The sequence below is a fragment of the Lacerta agilis genome, chromosome 10, assembly GCF_009819535.1.
Source record: "Lacerta agilis isolate rLacAgi1 chromosome 10, rLacAgi1.pri, whole genome shotgun sequence".
Taxonomy (NCBI): domain Eukaryota; kingdom Metazoa; phylum Chordata; class Lepidosauria; order Squamata; family Lacertidae; genus Lacerta; species Lacerta agilis.
The window spans coordinates 6,689,628-6,714,323 of NC_046321.1; positions in this window are offsets into that span (position 1 = coordinate 6,689,628).

Here is a 24,696-nt window from a genome sequence, read left to right on the forward strand (position 1 = left end):
TGGAGGAGCGGGGAAGCGAACCCGGTTCCCCAGATTATGAGTCTACTGCTCCTAACCACTACACCACACTGGCTAAGAGGAGGAGGAGGAGGAGGAGGAGGAGGAGTTTGGATTTGATATCCCGCTTTATCACTACCCGAAGGAGTCTCAAAGTGGCTAACATTCTCCTTTCCCTTCCTCCCCCACAACAAACACTCTGTGAGGTGAGTGGGGCTGAGAGACTTCAGAGAAGTGTCACTAGCCCAAGGTCACCAGCAGCTGCATGTGGAGGAGCGGAGACGCGAACCCGGTTCCCCAGATTACGAGTCCACCGCTCTTAACCACTACACCATGCTGGCTCTACATTGCTTTTAAAACTCCACAATGCGTTGTGCCACATCCACCCTTTTGTGGCCACAGGACCTTTGGATGCTGCTTAATACTGAACCAGGCCACTGGGTTCACCTGGGTTAGCATTGCCCGCACTGAGTGGCAGCAGCTCATCAAGGTTTATGAGCTGTATCCGGAGATGTTGCAGGTTGAACCTGGGGCTTTCTGCATGCCAAGCAGATGTTCTATCCCTGGGCTATGGCCCTTGTCCAGGACTAATGTTTTGGGGACCATAAGGAGAACTGTTGTTATCACCCACCATAAAAAGCAGCAGAGACTCCACACCAGAGGAAGTTAACGTGGTGCCCTTCAGATGTTGTTGGACTGCAACCCACCCAAAATAGGAACCCTTTCTACAACCCACCTGACGACACCCACCCCATTTTAGCAAGGCTGTTGCTGCTTCCCTCCTCTGCAGCTCCAGTCCTTTCTTCTTCTTCTTCTTTTTTGCAAGTTTTGTTTCTTAATACAATTTTGCTACTGCTCTATTCAAGCCATATCTTGAACCGCCGTGGCGAGTCTTCCAGCTACATCATTACAGTTGTCTGAAACAAATCAGTACGCTTTATAATTACCAGCCAGTGGCTAATTATAATGGGACTTCCTGGATGGTATCTTTCCCCCATTGTTCAGGGGAACATTGAAGGATTATTAAAGGAATGGGATAATGGATCTGAAGAATGGCTCTTGCATGGAACGTTTACACAAGGAGACTAGTGCTCACCACATTACAATTAGGAAGGAGCCGTGGACTTAATAAGTTAATAAGGCCAGGATCATATCATCATAGAATTGTTGAGTTAGAAATTACCCCAAGGGTCATCTAGTCCACTTCCCGGCAATTCCTCAACTAAAGCATCCATGGTTTCAAACCTTCAGTGAAAGAGAGTACACCATTTTCCTGGGGAGTTCATTTTACTGAATTAGGAGAAGGCATGTCTATCCGTCCTGCATCTGTCAGCTGCTCCTTGGTGTGCACCTGACAAGGCAGCTGCAGCAACAGACCCTGACCTCAGCTTATGGATCTCCCCTACCCGAGCAGCGCACAAGCAGGCAAAGACTATGCCTGCGTGCAACCTGTTCCTGCTCCTCCCACTTCAATCCTCTCCTGATCCTGGAAGAAAGTGGGGCAGGAGAGATGGGGGCAGGAGTAGGACATGTGGAACTCCTTGACTCTATACCTGCCTGCTCTGTCCCTTCCTCCTCTTGCACCTCATCTTCATTCTCCAGTCCTGCAGCTTCTCCTGCCTCTGACTCTCATCTCCTGGCTGTTACGGCCTCCCCCAGATCATTGATCCCTTCTTCCAAGTCAGTCTCCAACCTCCTTTCGCCTGGTGCCCACTCCTCAGCATCCAGCCGCAGGGGCGAAGGAAGGGGGGGTGCGGTGGGGGCAGTTCACCCTGAGTGTCACCATTGAGGGGGGTGACAAAATGCCAGGCGGCACTCACCACGGGGTCTGCAGTGCACCCGAGCCACGCGTCTGTCCTGGGAGAGACACGGTGGCTTGGGCACGTGCAGGCTCCGTGCTTCCCAATCGCTTCGCCCGCTGCCTCCCCCCCCCCCCGTAGGGCAGCTGAGTAGGAGGAGGCAGGTAGACTCTGGAGGCCCCGCAGTGCACGCCGCCCCAGATGCCCAATTAGCTTCCTCCACCACTGTCCAGCTGCCACTCCTCAGTGTCCAGCCAGACCCTGACAACTACCAGCAGAGGATGGCGAAGAGAAGAAGAAGAGTTTGGATTTGATATCCCGCTTTTCACTACCCGAAGGAGTCTCAAAGCGGCTAACATTCTCCTTTCCCTTCCTCCCCTACAACAAACACTCTGTGAGGTGAGTGGGGTTGAGAGACTTCAAAGAAATGTAACTAGCCCAAGGTCACCCAGCAGCTGCATGTGGAGGAGCGGGGAAGCGAACCCAGTTCACCAGATTACGAATCTAACGCTTTTAACCAATACACCACACTGGCTCTCGAAGCCAGCGAAGGCTGAAGAAAGCCATGAACATAAAAACATCAGCTAACAACAAAGCATTTTTAAAAAAACAAACCATCAAAATATACCTGAGCTAAACCTCTCCTCGCAGTTGTCCAGATTTCATTCCATCTCTTATTAGCATTGCATTCAGAGATTGCCACAAAATGCAGGCCCAGCCAGGCAAGGAACACTTTGCCCTAAAGAGTGACACAATCTCTATCCGCTTTCTCCATGCTAAGCTAATCCTATCCACCATCCTTAATGTTGGGTGACTTCTACCATTCACAGGAATGGAATACCCAAAGAGGTGTCAATGAAGAAAGGCACAGCACCCCCGGTGGTCAATTTAATATATGCACTCCTCCCCAGTGTCCTGATTGTCACCTAAATCAATGACATTGTGCTTTATATTTTTGTAACCTGCCTTGGGTCCTTACAGTGCAGGGCAGAAAAGAAAATAATAATAATAATAATAATAATAATAATAATAATAATAATAATAATAATAATAGAGACCAGTCGTCGCAACGATGTACATCTACAGATCCAAGTGCCCACTTCTAAATTCTAACCCCAGTCGCAGCTGGAGATCTTCCTCTGCTACTCTCCTTCTGTATTCACTGCATTTCCACACTGAATTCATTTCATTTCTTTGACATCAACAAGAAAAGCCCGGCTGAAATCCCAAAGTCATTGTTATCCATTTAGAGTACCAGCTGAGACACTAAAGCTTGGGGGGGGGAGCATGAATAGCAGATACTCTACAGATAACTTCGACAGACTATTAAAGACGGCTTAGTCCTTTTTAAGCAAAAGCGCATTCGCCCTGCTACAACTGTCGGTGGATATGTAGCCTAGATGGAACGCTGTCGGGGGGGGGGGGAGAGAATACATTACCTGTGCCCCCTCTTTGCTTTGAAATAAGGATGGGTGAGATCTCCCCTCCAGCTGCAAACTCAGAGAGCATTCAGTTCTTTCCAATCTGCGGGGGGGCGGGGAGGAGATCAGGTTTTATCTGAGTCTTTTTCTGAGAAAGCTCAGTAAAATCAAATAAAGGGGATCCCTTCGAGTCCTGTCCTCCCACCAAACGCAGCTGAAATCCAGACGGATCCATAGGAAAGTTAAATTTCCCAGGTCTCCCTATGCTTCCCATGCAGTGCGGTGATGGGGACGATGGGGAGAGTGAGAGCTCTCCCTCCTTTCTTCTTCCCTTCCCAAACCAGAACCACCAAAAGCTGAAAGGACCTGCTGGAAGGAGAGGTGGAGGCCTGCATTGGGTGGACCGGAGAGGACCATGGGACTGCTTGAACAGGAGTATGGAAGAAACTTAGTTCTTTCACCTGTGATTCTAATCTGGGCCAGTGAAGTATCATTGTTGTTGTTGTTGTTCAGTCGTTCAGTCGTGTCCGACTCTTCGTGACCCCATGGACCAGAGCACACCAGGCACTCCTATCCTTCACTGCCTCTCACAGTTTGGCCAAACTCATGTTAGTCGCTTCGAGAACACTATCCAACCATCTCATCCTCTGTCGTCCCCTTCTCCTTGTGCCCTCCATCTTTCCCAACATCAGGGTCTTTTCCAGGGAGTCTTCTCTTCTCATGAGGTGGCCAAAGTACTGGAGCCTCAACTTCAGGATCTGTCCTTCTAGTGAGCACTCAGGGCTGATTTCTTTGAGAATGGATAGGTTTGATCTTCTTGCAGTCCATGGGACTCTCAAGAGTCTCCTCCAGCACCATAATTCAAAAGCATCAATTCTTCGGCGATTCTATATGATTGTAGAATCATATAATTGTAGAGTTGGAAGGGACCCCGACAGTCACCTAGTCCAACCTCCTGGAAAGCAGGAATCTGAACATGCATGACAGATGGCCACCCGGCTTCTGCTTAAAAATCTCCAAGGGAGGAGGGTCCACAACTTCTCGTGGAAGTCTGGTCCACTGTCAAGCAGCTCTTAGTGTCAGAAAGTTCTTCCTGAAGTTTTGTTGGAATCTCCTTTCTTGTCCCCGATGAACCCTGGGCCTAAGTTGTTCAAAGCTTTCCAAAATTAATAAATGATCCTTGAATCTACCTTGGTAGTTATTGAGCAGCCAGTACAGCTGTTTTAACTATGCCATCACATGTTCTTGACTAGATGCCCCCATCAGCAGTCTGTTCACAAAATTTGGTACCATCCAGATTTTGCTAGACTACATACAGGTAGGGCTGCCCTACGTCTGGCATTTTCAGGACATTGCTGAAAAAAGCTCAACAACTTTTTTGTCCAGATTTTCACTTAGTGAAATATGGCAGCCCTAACTCTCATCATCCTTGATCATTGGCCATTTTAGCTGGGGTTGACAGAAGGCCACAGATTAGCTCCCTGCCATATGTTCTTAGATGACCTTCAGAGTAGTTTAAGAACCTAAGAAGGGCCTTCTGGATCAGGCCAATTGCCCATCTAGTCCAGTATCCTATGGACAACCAGATACCCATGGAAACCCACAAGCAGGACCTGAGCACAAGAGAATCCTCCCCTCCAGTGATTTCCAGCAACTGGTATTACTGCCCCTAACTATGGAGGCAGAGCAGAGCCATCATAGCTAGTAGCCATTGATAGCCTTCTCCTCCATGCACATGTCCAATCCTCTTTCGAAGCCACCCATGCTAGTGGCCATCCTTCCCTCGTGTGGGAATGAGTTCCATAGTTTAACTATGCGACGCGTGAAGAAAGTGCTTCCTCTTCTCTCTCCCCTGAATCTTCCCTTCCCTTAAAGAGAGAAGAGCTGATCCAGTGGCGTAGCGTGGGATGCCAGTACCCAGAGCTGTGTGGAGGAGTGTGAGAGGTAGGGAGGGGAATGGATCGAGTACGCATGCGCCTAACGACGTCCGTGTCACCCAGGATGTCACAGCTGTAGAGATAAGATAGATAGATAGATAGATAGATAGATAGATAGATAGATAGATGATAGATAGATTGTTACGGTTCTCAACCAGCACACCTGTAGAGATAAAATAAGAGTTCCTGTTGTCTGGAGAGGTCACTTCCTGGTTCACATGGAGAATCCATTTTCAACGGAGCCCAGAGACAGAAGTGCACAGCTGCATCGAGGCAGCACCAGGTGTTGAATTTTTGTGCCCCTAACAATTTTGTGCCCCCCTCTCAGTCTGCACTGCCACCTTTTAGGCTTCTGGGTGCTGGTGGTGCTCCTATGTCCTCTTCCTTTCCCTTCCAGCTCATCTGCACAGCGGCGCCAGGTATAGTGGGCAAAGAGGGCTTCAGCTACCCCAATATTTGGGGGCAGGGGGCAGTATCTCCCAATATTGAGGGGGCCACCACCCCTTGCCGCCACTGGGCGTCCTCTGCATGCCCCGGCTCCAGCTGCTGGGACACCGGTGGCTGGGATGAGCACAGGAAATCTTTGCTTCGCTTGTCCCAGCTACAGCCCAGGAGCCCAGGAGCCTGGGGTGAGAAAAAGCAGAAATCGCCCTCCATGCATCCTGCCCCCGCCTGGTGCACACCAGTTGGCATCACGTGACGTGTCACCTGACAGTGGCCCCTCAATGTGGGGGCAAGTCGGCGCCCCTGCATCTCAATTACATCAGGTCACACATGAAGAAGCTCAAGCAGTTCCTTCTGGCCCACTTCTGCTTGAAAGTTCCTGCCGCTAAACTTTAAGGGTGGGGGAGCAGCAGCAGAAGTGGCCCAATTGGCAAATGGCACAGGGCAAGATCAATGTTTTGTAATTAAGGTCTCATTTGTTTTGAGCAGCTTACAAAGCCTTGTGTATATCGGGAGGCTATCAGATCTTGCACACAGCTCCAAGGCCCTCCGTGTCACGGTGCAAACATGGGGTTTCGTTCCTTTCTTTCGTGTTGGGAGGTGGGGGGGAACACGGCATGAAAACAGCCCGGCAATATCAGCGAGCAGAACCCCATTGTTTGCTGAGGATGCCATCAGTTGCAGCGACAGCCTTCCTCTGTTTTTTTTTAATTTCCCCACAAAGGAGATGAAATTAGCCGGTGCACCCTCTAAATTGTGTTTTCAGAATCTTATCAACTCAATATTAGGGAAGGCCAGAAGACCACATTTCAGGATTATTAAAATCTCAATAGAAAAAGATGTTTGCTATGGAAAAGATTAAGCACCGGGAGTCGTCGCTCTGCCCCCGCCCCCTCAAAAACCCCGTAACTCCCTTTGGCTGTTTTGTGATGTTATTTTTTTCATGAGAGCAAATATGCTGATGACAGCCTGATGTTGTTATAATGTGCTTCTCAAAGCACATTATAAGGGATTTAAACCCAAGGTGGGGGGATGCAGTGGAAGGAGCGATAATGGCAGTACTGGTAGTAGAACGCTTTGCAACTCTCTGCTGGTGTATTGATGGTACGGGGCAGGCAGTCACTGGGTCAGTCCCAGAGAACAAAGCACAGGTGGGGAACCTGTGGCCCTTCAGGTGTTAGAATCATAGAATTGTAGAGTTAGAAGGTGACCCCAAGAGTCATCCATTCCAACCCCCTGCAATGCAGGAATCTCAACTAAAGCATCCATGACAGATGGCCACCCTACCTCTGCTTAGAAACCTCCAAGGAAGGAGAATCCACAAGCTCCCAAGGAAGACGGTTCCACTGTCTAACAGCTCTTGCTGCCAGAAAGTTATTCCGGGTGTTTAGTCAGAATCTCCTTTGCTTGTAATTCGAATCCATCGGTTCGGGTCCTACCCTCCAGAGCAGGAGAAAACAGGCTTGCTCCCTCTTCCATGTGACAATACTTGAAGATACTTGAAGATGGCTATCATATCTCCCAGTAGTGATGAATGCAAGTGAGAGTTGGACCATAAAGAAGGCTGATCACTGAAGAATTAATGCTTTTGAATTATGGTGCTGGAGGAGACTCCTGAGAGTCCCATGGACTGCAAGAAGATCGAACTTATCCATTCTTAAGGAAATCAGCCCTCAGTGCTCACTGGAAGGACAAATCCTGACGCTGATGCTCCAATACTTTGGCCACCTCATGAGAAGAGAAGATTCCCTGGAAAAGACCCTGGTGTTGAAAAAGATTGAGGGTACAAGGAGAAGGGGATGATAGAGGAGGAGATGGTGGGACAGTGTTCTCGAAGCGACTAGCATGAGTCTGACCAAACTGCAGGAGGCAGTGGAAGACAGGAGTGCCTGGTGTGCTCTGGTCCATGGGGTCATGAAGAGTTGGGCACAACTAAACAACAACAACATCATATCTCCTCTCAGTCTTTTCTTCTCCAGGCTGAACACACCCAGTTCCCCATAATAAGGCTTTGTTTCCAGACCCTTGGTCATCTTGATTGTCCTTCTCTCTACACATCCCAGCTTCATAAATAACAGTGCCCAGAGGTGTTGGACTCCAAATCCCATCAGCCCCAGCCAGCATGGCCAATGGTCAGGGGTGGGATGGGAGTTAAAGTCCAGTAGCATCAGAGTGGGGCCACAGGTTCTCCCCCTCCCCAAAATAAAGCCTGGTTGCTAGCTCTTGGCAGATCAAATGTGCATATTCAGGAAGGTGGTGGTAGAGGGAGGGAGCCATGACAGCACCTAGGAATATAGGGGGCTTTCATCCAGGCCATTGGTCCATCTAGCTGAGGGGTGTGGATGTGGACCCAGGCATTGGATTCCTCGCAAAGGAGCCCATGGCAGTCGTTGCAACTATGGTGGAAACAATACAATCAAAATGAAAACAAAAAGTATGTCAAGCCTTTAATATCAATGTAAAAACAATTTAAAAGCATGCAATGGTGACATGATAGAAGTTTACAAAAGCAAGCGGCCCGTGTTTTGTTAGCCCAAAAATGGAAAACGAGCGAGGTCCCAACCAAAGAAGAACAGCAACTTAAGTCGATAGCATATGTGCGGCTTGCAGACTTTACATATAGAATAAGAGAACAAGAAGAACATACGTTTAGAGAAACTTGGGAAACGTCTATTGAATATGTGGGAAATAATTGTGTACAGCTGAAAACGCTGGCAGCACTAAGATAAATTCCACAGTGTGAGTACCGGTAAGTTTTGATGGGTGCAATAATGGAGTACTGAATGGTATCGTTTTTGTAAAATATGCAGGGATTTATGATATGTAAAATGAACCATGGAAAGAGAAGAAGGGAAGTTACTGATATCTTAAGGATGTAAAAAATGAGTACTTTAAATTGTAAAACAGAAAATTTAATAGAAATTATATGCAGAGAGAAGTTTACAAAAGTAGGCATGTCCTGGGGAAAATGGCTAGATAAAAGGTTTCCCCCCCCCCTCTGTCTCTCTCTCACATGACGCCAGAACTGATGGGTTTCCAAGCAAGTTGAATGCTGGAAGATTCAGGACAGATTAAAATAAAGTGGTTCTTCACACAGCATATCATGAAACTATGGAACTCACTTCCACAGGAAGCAGTCATGGTCTCCAACTTGGATGGAGCAATTAGATGAATTTATAGAGGATATGGCTTTGATCTGCCTTTTTTCCAAAATGAAATGTCACCAACGCTGCAGCTAAACACCAGGGAGAACTTTCTGGCAGTAAGAGCTGTTCAACAGTGGAACGGATTTCCCGTGAAAGGAGGTGGACTCGCCTTCCTAGGAGATTTTTAAGCAGAAGTTGGATGGCCACCTCTCATGTATGATCTAGTTGAGATTCCTACATTGCAACGGTTTGACCTAGACGACCCTTGGGGTCCCTTCCAACTCTACAGTTCTACGATTCTATGGTTCCTAGGGGAGTTGCTCCATACCCTTGATCATTTGGCTTGCCCTTTCCTGAACCTTTTCCAAATGTACAGTAGCCTTTTGGAGGCGAGGCAAGCAGAAGTGGACACGGCATTTCAAATGTGGTTGCCTGATAGATTTGCAGGCGGACAGGAAGATGTGTCAAAGGTTAGCCCCACAACTGAAGAAGTGTTGGACCATTTGCATGTCGAGGTCCCCAAACCACCCCTCAAATAAAACACACTTCACACCAGAATATAAGTTTAAGGTTTTTGGCATTATTTTGGTCACAACTTTATTGAATACAAAATAAGTGAGTGGTTTTTTAGGCATTGGTAAAGACTATCTGTCCCTCTGGGGACAGAACTGACACCCACCCGCCTGTGGAGTCAGTAAAGGGGGAAACACTTTGGAGAGAGAATGTGCGCCCGTTCTCCCCTAATGCTCCCAGGGGCTCTTGCGTGGGCCCTGGCCCCGACCGGGTGATACGGACAAGCATGGCGAGCCCCTGGATTCCTTTTACGGAATTCCCCTCGCAGCAGCAGCATTGAAGGGGCAACCACAGCCAACCCTGTCCCTTCGCAGCATAGGAGGGGCAACCACAGCCAACTCTGCCCCTCCTCCAACCAATTTATAACCAATGCCTAACCGCCAACCTTACAAGTTGTGACTAATTGCTACGCAGTGGGCGAAAACCAGATGGCACCAGCCAATCAGCCAAATGGAAAAATTCCTACCAGGCCCCTGCCCCAAAAGCAGACGACCCCATGACAGGCATAGCAAGGTCAATGCAGAGGCCTAATAACAGGGAAGGAGGCCGGGTGATCCAATGCACGAAGCCAGGAGAGTTCCCACGCTGCATGCACAGTAATTTATAGGCTCTAGGCTGTCCATCAACAAATTGCAACATATGAATCTCCCCAATGACACCCAGAGCCCAATCATAGTTGAGGCCATCCAGACTAACCCGCCCAGCAACATTGGGGTGACTTGTTAGCCCCCACCGCAACACATGCTCTCCATGAAGGAGAACGCGCTTTCTCCTCCCCTTGCGGAAATTCCTTGATATCCTCCCCCCAATTTCTCTGCTGGTAACTGGGATGGAAAATTCCATTTGAACACAACTCCGGTCAGAACTCTTTTACCCCACAGTAGGCCTATTGACGTTGGTGGGACTAAATGGACTTTGGTTGTGAAGCCTAATCTGCCTTAATTCGCTCCATGACTAATCTACCCGTTTTCTTTTTCAGAGCCCTCTGGGGTCCAGTGATGGCACAACTGTTGCGTCTCCACCTTCCCTTTCTACCCACCATGAAATTTGTGTTTTCATTGCAGCTCTCCATCTTGTCACCCCTTGAGACGCTTGGGGGATATTTTGGCCTTAAGTATATCTGCCAGGCAGATTGTGCATCCTCCCATATCTCTGTAGAAAGAAGTTCTTACTGACAAAGCCCCTGAAATAAATCTGTTGAAGGTCACACTGATTCTATAAGCTCTTCGGCTCCAGAAAGGTTCTCCAGGGGCCACTGTGCTTTGCAACAAGTCTTGGAGGAGGAGAATCGGATGCTAGCTTGATGTTCTGTTACTGAAGACATCTTTGTATTGCAGGATCCCGAAATGTAAAGATCTGGATGTGGGGTGAAAGCAGCTGAACCAGAAAAATACATCTGGCAATTTTTCATGGGTGCTTTGGGCTGTGTCAAAAGGCACCTTATTTTTCTAACCTGCCAGTTTGGAACAGTCCATCCAAATGAGATAGCCAGTGCGGTGTAGTGGTTAAAGTGTCAGTCTAGGACCTGGGAAGCTGGGGTTTGAATCCCCACCCAGCCATGAAGCCCACGGAGTGACCTTGGGCCAGCCACAGTCTCTCTCAAGCTTAATCAACCTCACAGGGCCGTTGTGGGGAATTAACTGAGGAGGGGGAGAACCTTGAGCTCCCTGGAGAAAAAAGTGGGATATGAATGCAGTAAGCACAATAAATAAAAAGAAGAACAGAAACCATGTCATTCATATTTCCATTGCTTGTTGTCTCAGCTGAACTCAATCTCCTCTGGGTGAATGTTTTTTGTTTTGTTTTGTTTTGTTTTGTTTTGTTTTCTCCTGTGGGTGAATGTTATATATAGCCAAATCTGATTGGTTATACAACATTGCAAAGTCGCTTCCTTTATCACATCATCCCTGTCTGTGTGGGAACACCCACATGACTAATTCAGTCACATTCAGCTGCCCTGATCTGTCTGCAGCATTGTTGTCACGTTGCAAAAAAATGGATTTGCAAGCTATTGATTTGTTAGTGACTGTGTGATCCCTGATTGGGCAGGCTCGCCCTTGCGAGAAGCCTAAGGAGGAAAAAAGAGAAGGAGCCCCGAGGGTAAATGGCAGCAACACCTAGTGATGTGCAAACTCTCAGAATGAACCTGGAAACCACCAGCTCCTCATTGCTAGAACCACAATCACCCCATTTAAACCTCCAGACATTGTTGTGACTACAGCAGAGAGGAAGGGAGGCCACTTGAATCCAGTGGCGTAGGGAGCCGCTTTGCCGCCCGGAGCGGCAAACGCAGAGACACCCCCCGGGGGGGGCAGGGCACTGCTCCCTAGCGCGCGTGCTCTGACGTCACGACACATGCGCAGCATCCAGGGTGGAGTGCGCATGTGTGGACATGTGCACTCCACCCAAGATGCTGGGCACGAGCGGCCGGCCCCCCTTCCCCTTTTAAGGCTGCAACTTAAAAGTTGCCACTGCCGCATGGAAGGGGTGCAGGCAGCAGCTTGGGAGTGGGGTGGCGGCGCCGAGTGTCACCCTCCCCCCAGGCTGGCACATGGGGCCCTCTGCCCCCATCGCCCCCCCCCTCGGTATGCCACTGCTTGAATCTCCCCTTCCCTTCCATCCTTGTTCCTGGGATGTAGGGAAGCATACTGGGAAGCATACCCAGAGGTTTTGATGGAAGGAGAAGGAACTGCATGGAAGTAACAGCTCAGATCAGATCCTGGGTGAATCGGGAAAGCAGGGAAGCCTCCATCTCTATGCAATACAGTGGTACCTCAGGTTACAGGTGCTTCAGGTTACAGACTCCGCCACCCCAGAAATAGTACCTCGGGCTAAGAACTTTGCTTCAGGATGAGAACAGAAATCACGCGGCAGCAGCCGGAGGCCCCCTTAGCTAAAGTGTTACCTCAGGTTAAGAACAGTTTCGGGTTAAGAACGGACCTCCAGAACGAATTAAGTTCTTAACCCGAGTTACCACTGTATCCCAGTCTGAGCTGCTTCATCAGCCTGGGAAGGGAGCCCATCTAGGAGAAGGGAAACCCTGACCCTAAACCTACGCTGCCTTGCAGGATATCTTCAGGAGAAGAAAAGTCTACGGTGTAAATTCTACACAAATCCAGAGTGGAGTCCCTAAGATGGTTGGGTGGCTCCTTGTACGCCTCCTTCCAGCAACTCCTGCAGCCAAGCTGGTGCCAAATGTCTGCTTTCCTTTGGACCACCTCAGCGAGGTCGAGAGGGGTGGCCTTGTTGTCCGGGCAGCCCAGGACCTCCATACACACTGCCCAGGCTTGCGTCCCAGAAAGGTCACATTGGTGATGCTAACACAGCAATAACAATGCAGAAAGCTGCAGCTATGAGTTACTGCAGCAGGATTCTCCAGTGGTTTGAATTCACCCCCAGAGGCGCACTCCATTGTGTCTTGAGAGAGACGTATGTCAACAATCTGAGCTGCTTCATTGTTGGAGCAAGAGCTTAAAGCTCCAACTTTTCGGAAGCGGGGAAATGGATAGAGTAAGGGTGTTTGTGAACTGTCTCTTTTCTTTGTATGGTTATACTTGTGCAGTGGTGCCTCGGGTTAAGAACTTAATTCGTTCTGGAGGTCCGTTCCATAGCTGTCAACTTCTCCCTTTTCTTGCGAGGAATCCTATTCGGAATAAGAGAATTTCCCTTAAAAAAAGAGAAAAGTTGACAGCTATGGTCCGTTCTTAACCTGAAACTGTTCTTAACCTGAGGTTAATGGGGCCTCCCACTGCCGCCGCACGATTTCTGTTCTTATCCTGAAGTAAAGTTCTTTTTTTAAAAAATTATTCACTTTTCTTTTTCTATCATTAGATACATCTCATATCAATAATCTTTATAATACATCACCTCTTCCCTTCCCTCCCAGGCTTCCCCCAGCTTCCACTTCTGGTTTGTTTCCCCCTTATTACATACTGCTATTTCTTTAAAATCCACTACATCATTTCTTTGTCGTTTTAAATGTTCTTTGTTATTAAAGGTGTGAGTGTTTCTTTAAATCCTGCCATCAAGTCAATATTCTTCCTTTGTTTCTGCAAGTATTTTATAAATGGTTCCCACTCTTTTTCAAAGTCCCTGTTATCCTTTTCTCGAAGTCTGACCGTCAATTTTTGCCAGTTCTGAATAATTCATCAATTTCTCTTGCCATTTCTCTTTAGTTGGAATTTCTCCAGTCTTCCACTTTTGCGCTATCAGAATTCTCACCGCCATAGTAGCATACATACCTAAATAATGTCCTCTTCTCTTTCGGCAGATCCTGACCTAAAATGCCTAAACAAAAAGGCTTCTGGATGTTTAACAAATGTTATTTTCAACATTTTCTTCAATTCATTATATATCATTTCCCAATACACATTTACCTTTTTACAATCCCACCACATATGATTAAAAAGTACCTTCGGCCTCACACCCCCAACACTCTTTCTTTTCATTTTTATACATTTTTGCCAGTTTGACCGGTGATATATATACCATCTATACATCATCTTCATGTAGTTCTCCCTCAACAATATACAATCCGTAAATTTCAAATTTACTTTCCACAATTTTGTCCAATTTTCAAATTGTATATTGTGACCTATATCTTGTGCCCATTTAATCATTACCGACTTTACTTCTTCATCTTAAGTTTCCCACTCCAAAAGGATATTATATGCCTTTTTTTAAATAATTATGAGTTTTCTTCTATCACTTCCTTTTGGAATTTTGAAACCTTTTACCGAAGCAAAGTTCTTAACCCAAGGTACTATTTCTGAGTTAGTGGAGTCTGTAACCTGAAGCGTCTGTAACCTGAAGTGTCTGTAACCCGAGGTACCACTGTATGCGGTTGTGCAGTGCTCTGGTCCCACCCATGGCAGGGTCTGGCCCTGCTCACTACTGGGATGCAGCCCCTGACCGTTTCCCACTGGGGTAACGCAGCCCTCAGCCCATTAGCGGGTGGCGTGTTGGGACAGTCGTTCTCACCTGACCTCCCAGCAGCTGAGTCCCTGTTCCTTACTGGGAAGGTGAGATGAAGGTGAAGGGAGGTCACTGTGGTACAAACACCCTTTGATGAGCAGCAGTGACTCAGCTGCACTTGCACTGCTCTGACCTCCACACTGTCTTGCCAGTGTGTTTGCACCATGCCGACATCTCTGCCTTACCCCTTCCCCTCTCCTTCCCAGTAAGCGACAGCGAGGGCAGGTGTGTGCGGTCACCCCCACCATCTGCTGCTGTCCACAAAAGACTCCCCACCTCCGGGTTAAATAATCCTCTTTAGACAACAAAGAGTCTAAATAAACATTTGATTTTTCTTCCTTGTCAGATGTTAATCTGCCATGCGGATTAATGGAGGGGGGGGGAGAGAGAGAGAGAGTAAGACACAGCAGGGTGGGGGGGGAATCACATCAGCAAAGGGGAAAAGTGGTTGGGGGCGGCATGGTCGGAGAGGAAAGGAGGCGTTTGAGCGAAATTAAAACCTGGGGTGGGGAGGGTGGGAAGTGGAGGTGAACCGTTCTGAAAGAGACGCAGGGGAAGGCGATCTGGAGAGATGAAAAGAAGGCTGATCACTTTAAACATGAAAGGAAATAACCCAGCGGAATAGTAAGAACTACACGTGGAGCTGAAATCAGATTATATTGCTTCCCCCCAGCGAATTAACTCCTGCGTAATGCAGTACTGGGGACTTTATGAAAGAGAGGCTCTCAGGGGTAGGGGGTGTCGATGTTAATCCATGTGTATCTGACATTAAATAAACCCATTGTTTAAGGTGGGGGGTATATGGTGCCAGAAAAGGACAGGCTTGCTGGTTTCTTCCCCTCCCCTCCCCACCAAGTGCAAGTAAGTACAAATCACGAAGCGTAACATGTGAATGTTACAAATGTGTCTGCAAAGCATATCTGTCAGATAGATAGACTCATCAGGGAGCCAGCATTGTCAGGCATGTGGCGAATCTTGCCATTGTTGTTTCGCAACAGTGTGAATCAGCCCTCTATTATTCAAGGTGCTTTTGAGGCCTAGATCCGGCTGCGACATCAGTAGCGGCCTCCCCGTGCTTACTGGATGTGCTGCTGGCGCAACAGCAGCTGAGAGTCACTTTCCATTTTAACTACCCAGAATGCCCCAAACATTGCTAAGTTCAGAGTTCTTTCCTAACCTGAATGTTGCATTCGCTTCTGGGGTCCAGAGGCATGTGGGGGGGCGGGGCCAGAGAGAAAAGTGGGTGGAGCAATGCATGCAAGTTTCAATCCCTGGAAAACAGGGACACCTAGAATCATAGAATCATAGAGTTGGAAGAGACCACAAGGGCCATCCAGTCCAACCCCCTGCCAAGCAGGAAACACCATCAAAGCATTCCTGACAGATGGCTGTCAAGCCTCTGCTTAAAGACCTCCAAAGAAGAAGACTCCACCACACTCCTTGGCAGCAAATTCCACTGTCGAACAGCTCTTGCTGTCAGGAAGTTCTTCCTAATGTTTAAGTGGAATCTTCTTTCTTGTAGTTTGAATCCATTGCTCCGTGTCCGCTTCTCTGGAGCAGCAGAAAACAACCTTTCACCCTCCTCTATATGACATCCTTTGATATATTTGAACATGGCTATCATATCACCCCTTAACCTTCTCTTCTCCAGGCTAAACATACCCAGCTCCCTAAGCCGTTCCTCATAAGGCATTGTTTCCAGGCCTTGTACCATTTTGGTTGCCCACCTCTGGACCTGGAGGGCCTGACAATGGCTACTAGCCATGGTTGCTCTTATCTGCTCTGCACTAATGCTTCCGAATACCAGTTACTGAAAACCTCAAGAGGGGAGAGTGATCTATTCCTGCTTGCGTCCTGCTTGCAGGCTTCCCAGTACGTTTCCGAGCACAATTCAAAGTGTCAGTGCTGACCTTTAAAGCCCTAAACGGCCTCGGTCCTGTATACCTGAAGGAGCGTCTCCACTCCCATCATTCAGCCTGGACACTGAGGTCCAGCTCCGAGAGCCTTCTGGCTGTTCCCTCCCTGCTAGAATTGGGGTTACAGGGAACCAGGCAGAGGGCCTTCTTGGTGGTGGCGCCTGCCCTGTGGAACGTCTTCCCATCAGATGTCAAGGAAATAAACAACTATCCAACTTTTAGAAGACACCTGAAGGCAGCCCTGTTTAGCGAAGTTTCTAATGTTTGATGTTTTATCATTTGTTTTGTATTCTGTTGGGAGCCACCTAGAGTGGCTGGGGAAACCCAGCCAGATGGGCGGGGTATAAATATATTATTATTATTATTATTATTATTATTATTATTATTATTATTATTATTATTATTATTATTATTATTATTATTCCCATTGGGGCACTGAGTTGTTAACTGTGAGATCAGGATGCTGGACTAGGTGGGCCACTGGCCTGATCCAGCAGTCTCTTCTCATGTTCATATGAAGAGCCATAAATGATGGTTGAAGGCTCCTAATATCTGCAATAACCCATACAAAGCGCTGAACGGATAACGTCCGCGTCAGGTGTTTATTGTCAGGCAGGAAATGTTTCCTTGCTCTTGTGTTTTAATTTTTAAGGTGCAGAAGACTGCTGGCGTGAGATGAAAATTTAACATGCACACACACACACACACACACACACACACACACACAATCTCTGGAATAAAATGCAGGCAGAATTGCTCCTACTGGGCTTGGCATTTTAATATCAAAAAGGTTGTGAAATCTAATAAGCGCTCCGGGGAGGGCCGCCTCCCTTCCTGCCCCTCCTCCCAGGACCCTTTGTGTGCGTGTACACGCACTCCGGTGAAATTGGGATGCAATAAGTAAAAGTGACAGAATATGTAATTTCCCTCAAATCTTGTGCTGCCGGGAACTTCCGGATTAATAACCTTAAACCATTTTCCTCCCCATTCCGAGCCCAATGAAGATCTCTTGCCTTTCCCCCGCCTTATCTGAAAAAATACTCCATTCAAACAAAGTGTGAGAGCTGTCTTATCGCCACCTGACAGCACAAAGGGAAACATCTTAAGTCTTTTCACTCTTTCAAAAAAAAATAGAATCATATCATCTCCTTGCCCATATTGGCAAGAAATTGGACGGGCATGCTGCTTAGCCCTGAAAGAAATCTGAAAGGTTTAAACTAGCCAAAGATGGTGGCCTTTGCCAAGGGGGGTTAAACCTGGGCCTGGTCTGTATGGTTCTCCTTAAAAAAAAAAAAAAAAAAGCAAGTCCCCTCATGTAGAAAACTAGCAGATGAGTGAGAAGGGCAGGACCTTTCTCCCTCACTAGCAAGTTTTCTTTGTGCATGGATTTTGGAGAGGTAAGGGGGAAACATTCAGTCATGTGACCCTTCCACTTGTTGATTATCGGGATATGTTCCACGATGGCTAGGCTCTGCTTCTACGTAATGTCTCTGTACACCAGTTCCTGGAAACAACTTGGGTACTCCTAAACTAAAGAGTTTCCCGCAGGAATCTGGTTGGCCACTGTGAGAACAGGATGCTGGACTAGATGGGCTACTGCTCTTAACTCGAAGTTCCTTGTGGCCAGGAATTTGAAAGTGAATAATCCAGGATTTGAATGTCCAGGTCATCATCATCTTGTTCTCGCCAGACTCTTTTGCCAGTGTGGTGTAGTGGTTAAGAGCGGTAGACTCGTAATCTGGTGAACTGGGTTTGCGTCTCCGCTCCTCCACATGCAGCTGCTGGGTGACCTTGGGCTAGTCACACTTCTCTGAAGTCTCTCAGCCCCACTCACCTCACAGAGTGTTTGTTGTGAGGGAGGAAGGGAAAGGAGAATGTTAGCCGCTTTGAGGCTCCTTCGGGTAGTGATAAAGCGGGATATCAAATCCAAACAAACTCCTCCTCCTCCTCCTCTTCCTCTTCTTCTTCTTCTTCTTCTTCTTCTCTCCATCCAATATGAAGGGTTCGTATAAAAGAAGGATAGATAGAATTAAATAAGTGTTTTTAATAATTTCTTTTTGTATTTTGTTGTAATGTTTTTTATTGCTTGTATTGCTTGTTTATTGTTTAATGTATTGTTAAAAAACCAGTAATTTTTTTTGGGGGGACGACAATATGAAGGGTTCACTGGCTAAACAACACTCCGAAGATGTATTTTCATTGGTATCCTGAATAGGGACCATAATGTGTAAGAGCTTTTAAGAAAAATTTAGAATACAATCATGTTGCCATCCTTCCTGGACTGAACTGTTTCATCTTAATGTTAAATATGCCTCCATGCCTGCTTCCTAGTTATGAAAAGCAAGCACACAAGGAAGAAATCTTCTCTTAGTCTAGCATTCTCCTCAGGGAGCATTTCAAGTATGCCATTTTTGACATGGATAAGCACTGAGCCACACAATTGCCCACTGGCATGTCCACACGCAGGTATATTGCAAACTGTTTCTGAGCTTTGAATCAACTCTCCAGCCTGGGTTTCTGCCTCTTTAGCAAAACTTCTGCCCTGCGTCTCCCCATCCTACATTTCTGTTGCACAACGGTAAGTTTTTCCACAGAGCTATCTGCAACAAAAGCTGGAAACTAAGGAACAACGGCTGCATACGAATCAGCATCGGTGCAAAGACATCGAGTTTATCAAGGACGCAGGGCACAGCAATAAATCATACCCTTACTCAGCCTGGCTCAGATTTTGCCACCATAACTTGGTTATCTTTCGCATATAAAAATTCCTCCTGGTTCAGGGAACACTTAGCTGCACGTCAAAGTTGAGATTGGAAATGTGATCGTGAGCAGGTGGAAATGGCAAGATGAAGAGAAGAAAGGGTATGTGAAAGGATATTAGTCTTTAATCTCTAGGGCTTGGCTTCAGGATGGGGGTGTAGCTCAGCTTTAGTTGAGATTCCTGCATTGCAGAGGGTTGGACTAGATGACCGCCAGGTTCCCTTACAACTCCACAGTTCTATGAGTCCATGATTTACATTGTTGTTGTTATTGGATAATATTTTCCCTTGAGTCATAGCTGTAATTTACCCTCTAAATGCCATGGTCTCTTCTGTGATTCCAAGGAATACCGGTACATACCTTTATCTCGTTGCTGCCCCTCAAAAGTCTGCTACACCTAAATTACTCACCTAAATTACATTTCTGAGCACAATTCAAAGTGTTGGTGCTGACTTTTAAAGCCCTAAACAGCCTCGGCCCAGTATACCTGAAGGAGCGTCTCCACCCCCATCATTCAGCCTGGAGACTGAGGTCCAGCTCCGAGGGCCTTCTGGTGGTTCCCTCACTTCAAGAAGTGAGGTTACAGGGAACCAGGCAGAGGGCCTTCTCGGTGGTGGCACCCGCCCTGTGGAACGCCCTCCCACCAAATGTCAATGAAATAAACAACTACCTGACTTCTAGAAGACATTTGAAAGCAGCCCTGTTTAGGGAAGTTTTTAATGTTTGGTGTTTTATTGTGTTTTTAACATCCTGTTGGAAGCCGCCCAGAGTGGCTGGGGAGGACTGGCCAGAGGGGCGGGGTATAAGTAATAAATTATTATTATTATTATTATTATTATTATTATTATTATTATTATTATTATTATCTCTTCCCCACATGTCTTCACGCTGCTACGCACCAGTATTAATCTGACTCTGTGTACCCATGCCTAGAAGCTCACACCCAATTGAAGGTACCGTCAAACATTTCAGATGTCAAGGCAGTAAGCAACTACCGGTATTTTACTTTTCAAAGACTTCCCTGTTTAGGGAAGTTTTTAATGTTTGATGCTGTATTGTTTTTAATATTCGGTTGGAAGCTGCCCCGAGTGGCTGGGGGAACCAAGCCAGATGGGCAGGGTATAAATAAATTGTTGTTGTTGTTGTTGTTGTTGTTGTTGTTGTTGTTGTTGTTGTTAATAGCCACAATGGAGGAAGTGCTCTGTTTCTATCATCAGAGGTAGCAATGCTTCTGAATACCCACTGCTGGAAACCACAGGAGGCAAGAGTGATCCTGTGTTCAGGTCCTCCTTGTGAGTTTTCCGCAAGCATCTGGCCACTGTGAGAACAGGATGCTGGACTAGATGGGCCATTGCCCCAATCCAGCATTCTCCACGTCTTACGTTCTTTTTTCTTTCTGTCAGGCCGTCTCCCCTTCCGCTTCCAAAGTCCGTCTCTCGGGTATTCTGGCCACCACCACCCCGCCAACAAATTGTAATCTGATATTAAAGAACAGCCTTGCTTTATGCCTCTCTCCGTCTTAATTTTAAAAATGGTCCTTTCTCTCTCTCTCTTTCCTCCTCGCCTCAGAAATCATCACTTCGCTGACGCCTCCTGCATTCCTCTCACTTCAGTAAACTCTGCTCATTTATCTGAAACTCGCTAAAAGTCATTTTTCCCCCCACAACAAAATGCAGCTGTCAAAAGCTTCAAATCATCTCATCCATCAAGTGCACTTGTCTGCGATATTCTGTATGTGTGTGTGTGTGTGTGTGCGGCGAGCATTGCTTATTTATATATATAAATATGAAAGAATGGCTAGAATTGGAGACGTGTTAAAAAAGCACCCGGCTGACAAGTTGGATTCTATCAACAAGCTAACACCCCATCTAGCCCAAGTTTCTTCGCTTTCATGTATCTGGATGAAATATACACAGAGTACAGTATCATACTATCTCTCTTTTGTGTGCAGACCTCGCAAACTGATTTTTGGCCCTGGTTGTAAATCCAGGTCAGATCTGATTCGGTCAAGGCTTACCCAGACCCAATCTGACCCACCCCAGATCTGATCATGCTCTGGAAAATTCAGATCCCAGGAAAACACATTGACCTACATTGTGAAGCTGTTGGGGCCAGAACTTTTGCGATTTGTCACACAGGGAGGCGACATTTGGAGATACGGCGGTTCCTACAGAGCTGATAGCCCCTGCCAAACCACAGGGGTTTTGAATACCAGCTACTCTTGACGTTTAAAATGTTTTATAATGAAAGTGGAAGTAACTATTTTTTTTTTCAAAATGCACGGTGATATTTGGAGAGATGATAGCACCTACAGAGGAGAGTAACTGCGACAAATCTAAGATTAAGTTTCAGGGGATATCTTGCTAGCCACCTTTAAGATTTGCTAACAAACAACAACTTATTAATAAAATTTAAGAAGACCATGCAGTCACAGTCATGCCAGTTCTCACGCTCCTGTTTCTGCCCTGTTCCTCCCATCAAGATTTTGGAAATGTTTGAGGGTACCTTAAATTAGGTGCTAGCTTCTAGGCATGGGTACACAGCCAGGTTGTGGGGAAGAAATTATAATTATAATTATAATTCATTACTTAAACTCTGCCCCTCTGGCCAGGCTTCCCCAGCCACCCTGGGCGGCTTCCAACAGGATGTTAAAAACACAATTGTTGTTGTTCAGTTGTTCAGTCGTGTCCGACTCTTCGTGACCCCATGGACCAGAGCATGCCAGGCACCCCTATCCTTCACAGCCTCCCACAGTTTGCTCAGACTCATGTTGGTAGCTTCGAGAATACTGTCCAACCATCTCATCCTCTGTTGCCCCCTTCTCCTTGTGCCCTCCATCTTTCCCAACATCAGGGTCTTTTCTAGGGAGTCTTCTCTTCTCATGAGGTGGCCAAAGTATTGGAGCCTCAACTTCAGGATCTGTCCTTCCAGTGAGCACTCAGGGCTGATTTCTTTAAGAATGGGTAGGTTTGATCTTCTTGCAGTCCATGGGACTCTCAAGAGTCTCCTCCAGCACCATAATTCCAAAGCATCAATTCTTCAGCGATCAGTCTTCTTTATGGTCCAGCTCTCACTTCCATACATCAATACTGGGGAAACCATAGCTTTAACTATACGGACCTTTGTCGGCAAGGTGATGTCTCTGCTTTTTAAGATGCTGTCTAGGTTTGTCATTGCTTTTCTCCCAAGAAGCAGGCGTCTTCTAATTTCGTGACTGCTGTCACCATCTGCAGTGATCATGGAACCCAAGAAAGTGAAATCTCTCACTGCCTCCATTTCTTCCCCTTCTATTTGCCAGTGGCTATGATCTTAGTTTTTTTGATGTTGAGCGTCAGACCATATTTTGTGCTCTCCTCTTTCACCCTCATTAAAACACAATAAAATACAATAAAACAACATTAAAAACTTCCCTAAACAGGGCAGCCTTCAGATGTCTTCTAAAAGTGAGGTACCGGTAGTTGTTTATTTCCTTGACATCTAATGGGAGGGCGTTCCACAGGGCGGGTGCCACCACCGAGAAGATCCTCTGCCTGGTTCCCTGTAACCTCACTTCTCACAGTGAGGGAACCGCCAGAAGGTCCTCGGAGTTGGACCTCAGTGTCCAGGCTGAACGATGGGGGTGGAGACGCTCCTTCAGGTATACTAGGCCAAGGCCGTTTAGGGCTTTAAAGGTCAGCACCAACACTTTGAATTGTGCTCGGAAACGTACTGGGAGTAGACATGGGTAGCCTTATCCTTTACAAATGTGGGAATGTTGAGGGTGGCAGGAGAGGATATATTGATTATTAATATGCTTCCTAAATCGTGCTAGCAAGTTTCTTCACTTAGCAGAGCGCATTCCCCTTCTTACGCAACAGAAACTGGTTGCAGACTCGTGTGAGCCTCTTAAAACAATAAACAATTCAATCCGGCTTGCCCAGATTGAGATATGTTCTGTTATTCTCAGTAAGACCCCTTTGATCCCTCCTGAAAGAATCAAGACACAACAGTCTTATTCACAAGTAACAAAAATTAGTTTCACTCACAATCAGGCAGAGGGCAGTGTGATCCCTGAAGGCAGGCTTTAGGCTTAAAGTTACCAACATGTACAAACAGGTTTACCCCATATGGGAGATAACCTGGGGGAGTGCTGGTTGGCAGCCAGCAGTACAGTCCAGGTGAATCAGGAAGTCCACAGGAAGGAAAAAGAAGATCAAAGATAGGGAGGTGGCTGTGTGATTTGGCCTTTTACCAGGTCTGGAAAGGTCACGCCCACCTACTAGTCACATGCAAGGAAAGATGCTCCAGGCCAGGAGGAACAGGAAGTTCAACTGGCTGTAACAACATCCCCTGCATGACCACTCTAGGAAAACAAGGAATGTTGTACTTGACTGCTCCCAGTGGATTACATCCCACAACAAATTTGTCTATTCCTCTTTTAAAACCATCCAAGTTTGCAGCCATCACTGCCAGAAGGAAGGAAGGATAAGTAGCTGTGGAGGACCCAGTGAGTTTACCCAGGCTACAGACAACAGGAAGCTGGACTAGATGGACCTTTCACCTGGCCCAGGAGGGCACTTCTTAGACCAGGGCTTCCCAAACTTGAGTCTCCAGCTGTTTTTGGACTACAACTCCCACCATCCCTAGCTAGCAGGACCAGTGGTCAAGGATGATGGGAACTGTAGTTCAAAAACAGTTGAAGACCCTAGTTTGGGAAACCCTGTCAAGGCCCAATAATCTGACACCAACTGGATGATTTATGGAGCTGATCTCCATCATGTATGTAGGTCATGTGAGCTTCATAAGCAACTATGTCTGAAGATGAACAGAGAATGCAGTAACAACTATCAATATCCACCATATATATTTAATTTGAAGTGCAAAGCTCTTCAGGTTTTCTCTTCAGGTTTCTCTCAGTTTCTCATTTTGCTTCAGGCAGCAACACAATTTGGGCTGGTCCTGCTAGTTTCAAACTGTGGGGCACTCCCTGTTTCTCAGATCCTTTCCTCCCAGAATTCCATGCATGCTGGAGTTTCCTCCCATCATCTGGAAGAGTATGTCTGTGGCAACCCAGCCAGATGGGTGGGGTATTATTATTATTATTATTATTATTATTATTATTATATGAGCAGACACGTCCGTTTTGGTTTTCCTCCATTTTCCCTTTTCTCAGTCTTAAGTACAGCTCTCTATATTTCCACTTCAGTTTGAGATTTTTAAAGTCCTCATGAAAATTAATCAGCATTTTAGTGCACATTTCTCCTAATAGCCCCGTGTTTGTATGCAGTTTTGTCTAAAGCACCTCTTTCTGCAAAGAGCCTTCCTGAATCTAATGCATTTTTGTCGGTTATTTTCAAATCCGCTGAGAATACAAAATGTGTGAGTCAGAGGGGGTGGCCCCTGTAGTAACCCACTAGGGACAGGCCCCTTCACATGTGGGTTCTGTACGCACAGAGGGCTATGCCTCAAGCCCATACCACACACCCTGGCAATAACATTGTGTAGACACAGGAAACGAAAATGAAAACAAGCCAGGATTCCTCTTGAATGTGGCTTAAGACTTCCTTCTTTTACTCAGTTACTTTCCCATTTCTTTTAAACCATTTTTTGTTTCCCCTGTCCAATCAATCGTAGTAGGTGAAATCAATGAATATATGTATGAATACCCATGCTGTTCCCCCCGCCAGCCCCCAGCTAAATGGGGATGCAAGTCCTATTAGTTTATTGCAAGAGGTCAAGAGATCATTTCG